Source organism: Rutidosis leptorrhynchoides, chromosome 2 (genome assembly GCF_046630445.1).
Source record: "Rutidosis leptorrhynchoides isolate AG116_Rl617_1_P2 chromosome 2, CSIRO_AGI_Rlap_v1, whole genome shotgun sequence".
Taxonomy (NCBI): Eukaryota; Viridiplantae; Streptophyta; class Magnoliopsida; order Asterales; family Asteraceae; genus Rutidosis; species Rutidosis leptorrhynchoides.
Window position 1 is genome coordinate 214,259,865 of NC_092334.1, and position 10,995 is coordinate 214,270,859.

A 10,995-nucleotide genomic window follows, 5' to 3' on the forward strand; every position below is an offset into this window, starting at 1 on the left:
TATACATAAGTATATAATTAATACAGGTTATGATGTTCGTGAATCGTCGGACAAATAGATGGTCAAAGGGTAACTAATCATCCGAATAACAATTTCAAACTTTCTAGACTCAACTTTAGGGTTTTTGCTTATCGTGTCGGAACCATATAGAGTTTAGGGTTTAAATTTGGTCGGAAATTTCCGGGTCGTTACACCTATAACTCACCAACATTTTTGTTGACGTTTAAAGCATGTTTATTCTCAGGTGAATACTAAGAGCTTCCGCTGTTGCATATTAAAATAAGGACAAGATTTGGAGTCCATGTTTGTATGATATTGTGTAAAAACTGCATTCAAGAAACTGATTTTGATGTAACATATTTGTATTGTAAACCATTATATAATGGTCGTGTGTAAACAGGATATTTTAGATTATCATTATTTGATAATCTACGTAAAGCTTTTTAAACCTTTATTTATGAAATAAAGGTTATGGTTTGTTTTAAAAATGAATGCAGTCTTTGAAACAACGTCTCATATAGAGGTCAAAACCTCGCAAAGAAATCAATTAATATGGAACGTTTTTAATCAATAAGAACGGGACATTTCAGTTGGTATCAGAGCGTTGGTCTTAGAGAACCAGAAAATTTGCATTAGTGTGTCTTATCGAGTTTGTTAGGATGCATTAGTGAGTCTGGACTTCGACCGTGTTTTCTTTAAAAATGATTGCTTAACATTTTTGTTGGAAACTATATATTATTAACATTTATATATTATGTGATATATTAATCTCTTAACATGTTTGATATTGTGTGATAGATGTCTACCTCTAGCACAAATCCCATTGACTCACCTAATAATAACGAAGAGTCGAATATATATTGGACTGATTCACAAGTTCCCGAAGAGGAACCGGAAGAAGAATCAGAACCGGAAGAAGAATCAGAACCGAAAGAGGAGGAACCGGAGGAGGAAATAGAACCGGTGGGGGGAAATAATAAAACGGTTAAGTAAAAGAAAATCCTCAACCAACCGACCAAGGTTAATTATGGTCAATGGTGTTTCCGCCAAGGAAGCAAAATATTGGGAGGATTATCAATTCTCCGATGAATCGGATTCCGACGAGAATTCCGATGATGTTATAGAAATTACCCCAACTGAATTTTAAAAAAGCAAAAGAAAATAATAAGGGAAAGGGCATAAAAATAGAGAAATCTAATTCCAACCCCGATGAACTTTATATGTATCGTCAACCCCCGAAGTCCTTAAGTTGTAACAATGACCCGGGAACCTCTAAACCACCAGGTTTTTCTAAACCGTTGTGGAAAACGACAGCTAGAATTAGGGGAACAACATATATCCCTAGAAACTTGGCAAAACGAACCAAAACCAAAGAAGAAGAAACGAGCGAGTCGAAATAAGATAGTTGTATTCGTGTGGTGTAATATATGTAATATAGTGTGCTTATGCTTTATGATATATGTAAAAATTGGTTGTATTAATAAGTATTTTTGATGAATCTAACTCTTGTCTATTTTACAGTTTAAAAACACAAAATGGATAGACAACCCAATATTTTAAGAGACCTACCCGGAGATATGATTGATGAAATCTTGTCTAGAGTCGGTCAGAATTCCTCGGCACAACTATTTAAGGCGAGATCAGTTTGTAAGACATTCGAAGAACGTTCCAAGAATGTCTTGGTTTATAAAAGACTTTCGTTTGAAAGATGGGGGATATCACATTGGGAAACCCATAAGTTACGATGTGTTTACTTTGACGCATATATTGCGGGGAACCCAAATGCTATTTTACGCAACGGGTTAAGAAATTATTTTGACTCAATGTATCCGAATATAGGACTTCATGATTTAGAAAAAGCGGCTAACATGCAACATAAAGAAGCATGCTATGATTACGGGTTAGTAATGTTCGCTTCTCACCAAAGTGAGAAAAAGAACATCGGGCTACAGCTATTAAACAAAACGTTCCCACAAGTGACGGAGTCGGTAATTGGGGTAAGAAATGAGGTTTTTAGGTTATTACGAGACTGTTGGTCATTACGTAACCCTCGTACCTTTGACGACGTTACAACACGCTGTCTTATCAACGGCCATAACGGTTATGTTCCACAAGACTAAGGATGGGAAGTAGTCCTAGTAAAACCAGAATGCATGACTTGTTTCTGGACGTATGAATTATGTGTCTTTATTGCCTTTGCTGAACGACTTGTGTACTAGCTAGAATTATCTTCACAACTATCTTGTATCAAAGTTATTGTGTGCTATATTTCATGCTTTATGTAAAATAAACGGTATTGTAAGTTTGTAAAATATTGTATAAAAGTTTGAACGCGAAATATTATTATAATCAGTTTTTCATATAGAATTATAGTAGTTGAATTGTATATTAGCTACTAAGTATGAACTTAACGGGTAGGTACTACCCGAATTTAAACTTATAAAACGCTAATATGAAGAAAAAGCATTTATAAATGAGTTCATATTATGCTACGAAATACTATTAACTACTCTTAATATTCTGTATGATTAACTTGTTCCATTTGACTATTTTGAAGGAAATGGCACCGACTACTCGACACACCGTGAATATGAATGAAGAGGAATTCCGTACTTTTCTAGCTTCAAACATAGCCGCAGTACAGGCTGCGCTACATACCAACAATAACCTTGGATCTAGCAGTACAGGAAATCGTGTAGGATGCACCTAAAAAGAATTCACTGCCTGCAAACCTTTGGAATTTGATGGAACCGAAGGTCCGATCGGATTGAAACGGTGGACCGAGAAGGTCGAATCAGTGTTTGCCATAAGTAAGTGTACTGAAGAGGACAAAGAAAAGTACGCTACGCATACCTTCACAGGTTCTGCGTTAACATGGTGGAATACCTATCTAGAGCAAGTGGGATAAGATGATGCGTACGCACTACCGTGGTCAGCATTCAAGCACTTGATGAACGAGAAGTACCGTCCCAGAACTGAGGTCAATAAGCTCAAGACAGAACTTAGAGGGTTACGAACCCAAGGATTTGATATTACCACGTACGAAAGACGATTCACAGAATTGTGCCTATTGTGTCCGGGAGCGTTCGAAGATGAGGAAGAGAAGATCGACGCGTTTATGAAAGGGTTACCGGAAAGAATCCAAGAAGATATAAGTTCACACGAGCCCGCCTCCATACAACAGGCATGTAGAATGGCTCACAAACTAGTGAACCAGATTGAGGAAAGAATTAAAGAACAGATGGCTGAAGAGGCCAATGTGAAGAAAGTCAAAAGAAAGTGGGAGGAAAACGGTGATAAGAATCACCAATACAACAACAACAGCAATTACAATAATAATCACAACAATTATCCCAACAATCGCAACATCAATCGCAACTACAACAAACGGCCCAACAACAACAACAACAACAGCAACTACAACAATCATCCCAACAACAATAACAACCGCAACAACAACAACAATCAGAAGCAGCTATGCCAAAGGTGTGAAAAGTATCACTCGGGGTTCTGCACCAAATTTTGCAACAAGTGTAAAAGAAATGGTCATAGCGCGGCGAAGTGTGAGGTCTACGGACCAGGAGTTAACAGAACGAAAGGAACAAATGGTGTCGGAACGAGTAATGGCGGAGCAAGTAGTGTCAGAGCAAGTTATGCCAATGTAGTTTGTTATAAATGTGGAAAACCGGGCCACATTATTATAAATTGCCCGAACCAGGAGAACACGAATGGAGAAGGCCGCGGAACAGTTTTCAATATTAATGCGGCAGAGGCACAGGAAGACCCGGAGCTTGTTACGGGTACGTTTCTTATTGACAATAAATCTGCTTACGTTTTATTTGATTCGGGTGCGGATAGAAGCTATATGAGTAGAGATTTTTGTGCTAAATTAAGTTGTCCATTGACGCCGTTGGATAGTAAATTTTTACTCGAATTAGCAAACGGTAATTTAATTTTAGCAGATAATATATGCCGGAATCGAGAAATTAAACTGGGTAGCGAAATATTTAAGATTGACTTGATACCAGTAGAGTTAGGGAGTTTTGATGTGATAATTGGTATGGACTGGTTGAAATAAGTGTAAAGCAGAGATCGTTTGTTACAAAAATGCAATTCGCATTATACGAGAAAAAGGAAAGCCCTTAATGGTGTACGGAGAAAAGGGCAACACAAAGCTATATCTTATTAGTAATTTGAAGGCACAAAAACTAATAAGAAAAGGTTGCTATGCTGTTCTAGCACACGTCGAGAAAGTACAAACTGAAGAAAAGAGTATCAATGATGTTCCCGTCGCAAAAAAATTTCCCGATGTATTTTCGAAAGAATTACCGGGATTACCCCCACATCGATCCGTTGAATTTCAAATAGATCTTGTACCAGGAGCTGCACCAATAGCTCGTGCTCCTTACAGAATCGCACCCAGCGAGATGAAAGAACTGCAAAGCCAATTACAAGAACTTTTAGAGCGTGGTTTCATTCGACCAAGCACATCACCGTGGGGAGCTCCTGTTTTGTTTGTCAAGAAGAAAGATGGTACATTCAGGTTGTGTATCGACTGCCGAGAGTTGAACAAACTTACCATCAAGAACCGCTACCCACTACCGAGAATCGACGACTTATTTGATCAACTACAAGGCTCGCCTGTTTATTCAAAGATTGACTTACGTTCCGGGTATCATCAAATGCGGGTGAAAGAAGATGATATTCCAAAGACTACTTTCAGAACACGTTACGGTCATTATGAGTTTATGGTCATGCCATTTGGTTTAACTAATGCACCAGCTGTGTTCATGGACCTTATGAACCGAGTGTGTGGACCATACCTTGACAAGTTTGTCATTGTTTTCATTAATTACATACTTATTTACTCAAAGAATGACCAAGAACACGGTGAACATTAGAGAAAGGTGTTAGAAGTATTGAGGAAGGAAGAATTGTACGCTAAATTTTCAAAGTGTGCATTTTGGTTGGAAGAAGTTCAATTCTTCGGTCACATAGTGAACAAAAAAAGGTATTAAGGTGGATCCGGCAAAGATAGAAACTGTTGAAAAGTGGGAAACCCCAAAAACTCCGAAACACATACGCTAGTTTTTAGGACTAGCTACTTACTACAGAATGTTCATCCAAGACTTTTCCAGAATAGCAAAACCCTTGACTGCATTAACGCATAAAGGGAAGAAATTTGAATGGAAGGATGAACAAGAGAAAGCGTTTCAGTTATTGAAGAAAAAGCTAACTACGGCACCTATATTGTCATTGCCTGAAGGGAATGATGATTTTATAATTTATTGTGACGCATCAAAGCAAGGTCTCGGTTGTGTATTAATGCAACGAACGAAGGTGATTGCTTATGCGTCTAGACAATTGAAGATTCACGAGCAAAATTATACGACGCATGATTTGGAATTAGGCGCGGTTGTTTTTGCATTAAAGACTTAGAGGCACTACTTATATGGGGTCAAAAGTATTATATATACCGACCACAAAAGACTTCAACACATATTTAATCAGAAACAACTGAATATGAGGCAGCGTAGGTGGATTGAATTATTGAATGATTACGACTTTGAGATTCGTTACCACCCGAGGAAGGCAAATGTGGTAGCCGACGCCTTGAGCAGGAAGGACAGAGAACCCATTCGAGTAAAATCTATGAATATAATGATTCACAATAACCTTACTACTCAAATAAAGGAGGCGCAACAAGGAGTTTTAAAAGAGGGAAATTTAAAGGATGAAATACCCAAAGGATCGGAGAAGCATCTTAATATTCGGGAAGACGAAACCCGGTATAGGGCTGAAAGAATTTGGGTACCAAAATTTGGAGATATGAGAGAAATGGTACTTAGAGAAGCTCATAAAACCAGATACTCAATACATCCTGGAACGGGGAAGATGTACAAGGATCTTAAGAAACATTTTTGGTGACCAGGTATGTAAGCCGATATTGCTAAATATGTAGGAGAATGTTTGACGTTTTCTAAGGTCAAAGCTGAACATCAGAAACCATCAGGTCTACTACAACAACCTGAAATCCCGGAATGGAAATGGGAAAACATTACCATAGATTTCATTACTAAATTGCCAAGGACTGCAAGTGGTTTTGATACTATATTTGTAATAGTTGATCATCTCACCAAATCAGCACACTTCCTGCCAATAAGAGAAGATGACAAGATGGAGAAGTTAGCACGACTGTATTTGAAGGAAGTCGTCTCCAGACATGGAATACCAATCTCTATTATCTCTGATAGGGATGGCAGATTTATTTCAAGATTCTGGCAGACATTACAGCAAGCATTAGGAACTCGTCTAGACATGAGTATTGCCTATCATCCACAAACTGATGGCCAGAGCAAAAGGACGATACAAATGCTTGAAGACTTGCTACGAGCTTGTGTTATTGATTTCGGAAACAGTTGGGATCGACATCTACCGTTAGAAGAATTTTCCTACAACAACAGCTACCATTCAAGCATTGAGATGGCGCCGTTTGAAGCACTTTATGGTAGAAAGTTCAGGTCTCCGATTTGTTGGAGTGAAGTGGGGGATAGACAGATTACGGGTCCGGAGATAATACAGGAAACTACCGAGAAAATCATCCAAATTCAACAAAGATTGAAAACCGCCCAGAGTCGACAAAAGAGCTACGCGGACAGTAAAAGAAAAGATATAGAGTTTGAAATTGGAGAAATGGTCATGCTTAAGGTTTCACCTTGGAAAGGCGTTGTTCGATTTGGTAAACGGGGGAAACTAAATCCAAGGTACATTGGACCATTCAAGATTATAGATCGTGTCGGACCAGTAGCTTACCAACTGGAGCTACCTCAACAACTCGCGGCTGTACATAACACTTTCCACGTCTCAAATTTGAAGAAATGTTTTGCTAAAGAAGATCTCACTATTCCGTTGGACGAAATCCAAATCAATGAAAAACTTCAATTCATTGAAGAACCCGTCGAAATAATGGATCGTGAGGTTAAGAGACTTAAACAAAACAAGATACCGATTGTTAAGGTTCGATGGAATGCTCGTAGAGGACCCGATTTCACCTGGGAGCGTGAAGATCAGATGAAGAAGAAATACCCGCATTTATTTCTAAAAGATACGTCAACACCTCCAACTGCTTAAAATTTCGGGACGAAATTTATTTAACGGGTAGGTACTCTAGTGACCCGAAATTTTCCATGTTTATATATATATTAAATGAAATTGTTATTTGCATGATTAAGTGTTTTCAACATGTTAAGCAATCAAACTTGTTAAGACTTGATTAATTGAAATAGGTTTCATATAGACAATTGACCCACAAAGTTGACCGGTGATTCACGAACGTTAAAACTTGTAAAAACTATACGATTACATATATATGGTTATATATATATTTAACATGATTTTATTATAAGTATGTATCTCATTAGGTATTTTAACAATGAGTAATATACATAAAGATGAGACTATTAATTTAAGAAACTCGAAAACGATATATATAACGATTATCGTTATAACAACGTCTTACTAGGTACATATGAATCATATTAAGATATTGATACACTTGGTTAATTATGTTAAATGATAAGTAAATATATTATTAAGTGTATTAACAATGAAATACATATGTAAAAATAAGACTACTAACTTAATGATTTCGAAATGAGACATATATGTAACGATTATCGTTGTAACGACATTTAACTGTATATATATCATTCTAAGATATATTATATATCATAATATCATGATAATATAACAATTTAACATCTCATTTGTTATAATAAACAATGGGTTAACAACATTCAACAAGATCGTTAACCTAAAGGTTTCAAAACAACATTTACATGTAACGACTAACGATGACTTAACGACTCAGTTAAAATGTATATACATGTAGTGTTTTAATATGTATTCATACACTTTTGAAAGACTTCAAAACACTTATCAAAATACTTCTACTTAACAAAAATGCTTACAATTACATCCTCGTTCAGTTTCATCAACAATTCTACTCGTATGCACCCGTATTTGTACTCGTACAATACACAGCTTTTAGATGTATATACTATTGGTATATACACTCCAATGATCAGCTCTTAGCAGCCCATGTGAGTCACCTAACATATGTGGGAACCATCATTTGGCAACTAGCATGAAATATCTCATAAAATTACAAAAATATGAGTAATCATTCATGACTTATTTACATGAAAACAAAATTACATATCCTTTATATCTAATCCATACACCAACGACCAAAAACACCTACAAACACTTTCATTCTTCAATTTTCTTCATCTAATTGATCTCTCTCAAGTTCTATCTTCAAGTTCTAAGTGTTCTTCATAAATTCCAAAAGTTCTAGTTTCATAAAATCAAGAATACTTCCAAGATTGCAAGTTTACTTCCAAGTTTTCTAAATCCATTCCAAGTAATCATCCAAGATCAAGAAACCTTTGTTACTTAAAGTAGGTTATATTTCTAATACAAGGTAATAATCATATTCAAACTTTAATTCAATTTCTATAACTATAACAATCTTATTTCGAGTGGAAATCTTACTTGAAATTGTTTTCGTGTCATGATTCTGCTTCAAGAACTTTCAAGCCATCCAAGGATCCTTTTGAAATGTCCCGTTCTTATTGATTAAAAACGTTCCATATTAATTGATTTCGTTGCGAGGTTTTGACCTCTATATGAGACGTTTTTCAAAGACTGCATTCATTTTTAAAACAAACCATAACCTTTATTTCATAAATAAAGGTTTAAAAGCTTTACGTAGATTATCAAATAATGATAATCTAAAATATCTTGTTTACACACGACCATTACATAATGGTTTACAATACAAATATGTTACATCGAAATCAGTTTCTTGAATGCAGTTTTTACACAATATCATACAAACATGGACTCCAAATCTTGTCCTTATTTTAGTATGCAACAGCGGAAGCTCTTAGTATTCACCTGAGAATAAACATGCTTTAAACGTCAACAAAAATGTTGGTGAGTTATAGGTTTAACCTATATGTATCAAATCGTAACAATAGACCACAAGATTTCATATTTCAATACACATCCCATACATAGAGATAAAAATCATTCATATGGTGAACACCTGGTAATCGACATTAACAAGATGCATATATATAAGAATATCCCCATCATTCCGGGACACCCTTCGGATATGATATAAATTTCGAAGTTCTAATGCATTCGGTACTTTGGATGGGGTTTGTTAGGCCCAATAGATCTATCTTTAGGATTCGCGTCAATTAGGGTGTCTGTTCCCTAATTCTTAGATTACCAGACTTAATAAAAAGGGGCATATTCGATTTTGATAGTTCAACCATAGAATGTAGTTTCACGTACTTGTGTCTATTTTGTAAATCATTTATAAAACATGCATGTATTCTCATCCCAAAAATATTAGATTTTAAAAGTGGGACTATAACTCACTTTCACAGATTTTTACTTCGTCGGGAAGTAAGACTTGGCCACTGGTTGATTCACGAACCTATAACAATATATACATATATATCAAAGTATGTTTAAAATATATTTACAATACTTTTAATATATTTTGATGTTTTAAGTTTATTAAGTCAGCTGTCCTCGTTAGTAACCTACAACTAGTTGTCCACAGTTAGATGTACAGAAATAAATCGATAAATATTATCTTGAATCAATCCACGACCTAGTGTATACGTATCTCAGTATTGATCACAACTCAAACTATATATATTTTGGAATCAACCTCAACCCTGTATAGCTAACTCCAACATTCACATATAGAGTGTCTATGGTTGTTCCGAAATATATATAGATGTGTCGACATGATAGGTCGAAACATTGTATACGTGTCTATGGTATCTCAAGATTACATAATATACAATACAAGTTGATTAAGTTATGGTTGGAATAGATTTGTTACCAATTTTCACGTAGCTAAAATGAGAAAAATTATCCAATCTTGTTTTACCCATAACTTCTTCATTTTAAATTCGTTTTGAGTGAATCAAATTGCTATGGTTTCATATTGAACTCTATTTTATGAATCTAAACAGAAAAAGTATAGGTTTATAGTCGGAAAAATAAGTTACAAGTCGTTTTTGTAAAGGTAGTCATTTCAGTCGAAAGAACGACGTCTAGATGACCATTTTAGAAAACATACTTCCACTTTGAGTTTAACCATAATTTTTGGATATAGTTTCATGTTCATAATAAAAATCATTTTCTCAGAATAACAACTTTTAAATCAAAGTTTATCATAGTTTTTAATTAACTAACCCAAAACAGCCCGCGGTGTTACTACGACGGCGTAAATCCGGTTTTACGGTGTTTTTCGTGTTTCCAGGTTTTAAATCATTAAGTTAGCATATAATATAGATATAGAACATGTGTTTAGTATATTTTAAAAGTCAAGTTAGAAGGATTAACTTTTGTTTGCGAACAAGTTTAGAATTAACTAAACTATGTTCTAGTGATTACGAGTTTAAACCTTCGAATAAGATAGTTTTATATATATGAATCGAATGATGTTATGAACATCATTACTACCTCAAGTTTAGTAGGTAAACCTACTGGAAGTGACAAGAAATGATCTAGCTTCAAAGGATCTTGGATGGCTTGAAAGTTCTTGAAGTAGTATCATGACACAAAAACAAGTTCAAGTAAGATTTTTACTCGAATTAAGATAGTTTATAGTTATAGAAATTGAATCAAAATTTGAATATGAATATTACCTTGAATAAGAAGGATAACCTACTGTATATAACAAAGGTTTCTTGATCTTAGATGATTACTTGGAATGGATTAGAAAGCTTGGAAGTAAATTAGTAAACTTGAAGGGATTTTTGAAGTGTTCTTGAAGTGTTCTTCCTATGATGATTATAGCTTGATTCTTGAAGTGATTTTTGATGAAGATGATGATTAACTACTGGAAAAATACGTTCATAATAGTGTGTGTGTGTGTGTTGAGAGAGAATTAGAAAGAGAATT